Source organism: Oratosquilla oratoria, chromosome 16, assembly GCF_046742065.1.
Source record: "Oratosquilla oratoria isolate Oo_2021 chromosome 16, ASM4674206v1, whole genome shotgun sequence".
NCBI classification, from domain to species: domain Eukaryota; kingdom Metazoa; phylum Arthropoda; class Malacostraca; order Stomatopoda; family Squillidae; genus Oratosquilla; species Oratosquilla oratoria.
The window spans coordinates 41,554,048-41,556,547 of NC_134792.1; positions in this window are offsets into that span (position 1 = coordinate 41,554,048).

The following is a 2,500-nucleotide window of genomic DNA, read 5'->3' on the forward strand; positions in this document are numbered from 1 at the left end:
TATCTCTTATCAGCCAGGGATAACACAAGACTGTCTTCGAAGTTTGGAATCTGGCTGTACCCAGAGATCCCCCAGAAGTCTGGTTATTCCGCCAGGTAACGGCTGGCAGGCCTGACAGAATTCTCCTCCTGTAGGCTGACTCTTCCTCTTCTGGCAGTCTCCTCGAGAGACGTATGCCTGTCATAGTGGAGGTGGGCATGAGAATGCCGGCATACAGTTAAAGTGCATTAGGTTTTTTGTAAAGCGAGCTTCCTGGCTTCATCAGCAAGCCAATATCAGTCTTTAAAGGGCAACACTCTGTAAAGCGAAACATAGCTAGCAAATACAGAGAACCTAATTCTCAACAAAAGTGACCCTCTGAATCCTTCAAAGGAAGCATTTTGTGAGCTTAGCTCTGACGGACAGATTGCAGATACAGAGAGCCCGGCTCTTGAAAGAAAGACGAGAATTTTCAGTTCTACAAAGGAATTTTTTTTGGATTTGCTTGATTGACGTCTTCTAGTGAGTGGAGTTGATGAACGGGGCTCGTTTGGTTCAGAGGACGTTTATGTTTGATCAGAAGCTGTTTGCTTGATCAATATTGTCGGAAGTAGGTATCCCGTCGTTTTGTGTTCTTGTGGATGTGGGTCGCAGTATGACCACCCTAAGGCTAAGCTTTGACCATATTTTTTTCTATGTATCTATTTATTGATTCATATTTTGCTTTGTTGATTTGTTCACTTATTAATCTGTTTATCCATTTATTTACTTGCATTTATGTATTCATTTTTATTTGGTCTTTTATTCATTTTTCGCTCGGGTTCCTATAACTATCACTGCTCCGAAGACTGAGCGACCGCGTGGCGCTCGAGCATTGACGACTTTGTCCTTCGTCTTTCACGTCCCCCATCGCTGCGCTTCCTTACGATGATGTTATTTACATTTCCTTTCACAGCAGAACACTGCTCATTTCTTGATTGAATTTCCATCGCCCTCTTCCTTCACCTTCTCCTCCTCCTCCTTCTCCTCTTCCTCCTCCTCCTCCTTCTTTTCCTCCTACTTTTCCTCCTCCTTTTCCTCCTACTTTTCCTCCTCCTCCTCCTCCTCCTCCTCCTCCTTCTTTCTCCTCCTCCTCCTCCTCCTTCTTTCTCCTCCTCCTCCTCCTTCTTTCTCCTCCTCCTCCTTCTTTCTCCTCCTCCTCTTCCTCCTCCTCCTTCTTTCTCCTTCTCCTCCTCCTCCTCCTCCTTCTTCTCCTCCTCCTCCTCCTCCTTCTTCTCCTCCTCCTCCTCCTCCTCCCCTTCTCCTCCCCTTCTCCTCCTCCTCCTCCTCCTCCTGTTCCTGTTCCTCATTCTTCTCCTTTTCCTCCTCCTCCTCTTCGTTCTTGGCCTAGTCTTCATTCTCATCCTCATCTTCCTCATCAGCCTCATCTTTCTCGTGCTCGTAGTCTTCTTACTTCTTATTGTCTTCCTCCTCCTCCTCCTCCTCCTCCTCCTCCTCTGTCGTCGCCTTCTTCGGACGCAGGTGGCTACTCTTTTTTTTCCCCTCTTTCTTTCCCCTCTTCGTTCTGATTCTGTTTACTTGTTCGACAACACTCAGCTGCTTGTCCCGCCCGCCCGCCCGCCTCCTTTTTATCGATTCTTTTGTTTTGCTTCTTGTTCTGCTTCTGCAAGGGCGTCTCCCCCCCCCCACTCCCACCAGACCGCTTTCTTCACATCCGTCGGGCTCTCTCTCTCTCTCTCTTTCGATCTGTGTGTGTGTGTGTGTGTGTGTGTGTGTGTGTGTGTGTGTGTGTGTGTGTGTGTGTGTGTGTGTGTGTGTGTGTGTGTGTGTGTGCGTGCGTGCGTGCGTGTGTGTGTATGTGTGTGCCTGTGTGTGTGTGTGTGCCTGTGTGTATGTGTCTGTGTGTGTATGTGTGTGTGTGTGTGTATGTCTACGTGTGCGTGATTTGTGTATTTATTCAAACATATCTGGCTCTACAAACGTGTCATGTGTTTTAGTTGTGAAGGAAATGTGTAACTAATTTGTAAGGGTGGTTACGAAATCATCATTGTGTATTTATGTAATTCTTCACTTGTCAGGATACTCGTATATTTCAATGTTTGAGTTAATTTGTCACTGTGTGAGGGATCATTTGGCCAATAGTGAGAGAAAGACACACACACACACGCACGCACACACACACACACACACACACACACACACACACACACACACACACACACACACACACACACACACACACACACACACACACACACACACACACACACACACACTATCGACAGTAAGTTGACTTGGAAGGAGAACACCGCCAACACCGACAGGGCAGCCTCATACAAGCTGTATATGCTGCCTCGAGTTCATTAGGGGCACAGGCTGATCTCAAGACCATCTACACTTCCTTTATTTTACCCAAGCTGATGTACGCGTCACCTTCCTGGGCCTCCTCACTCACAGTCATGCAGCAGCGACAGCTGGGGAAAGTGCAGAAAAGATCCTGTCGCACAATCCTTGGCAAAGA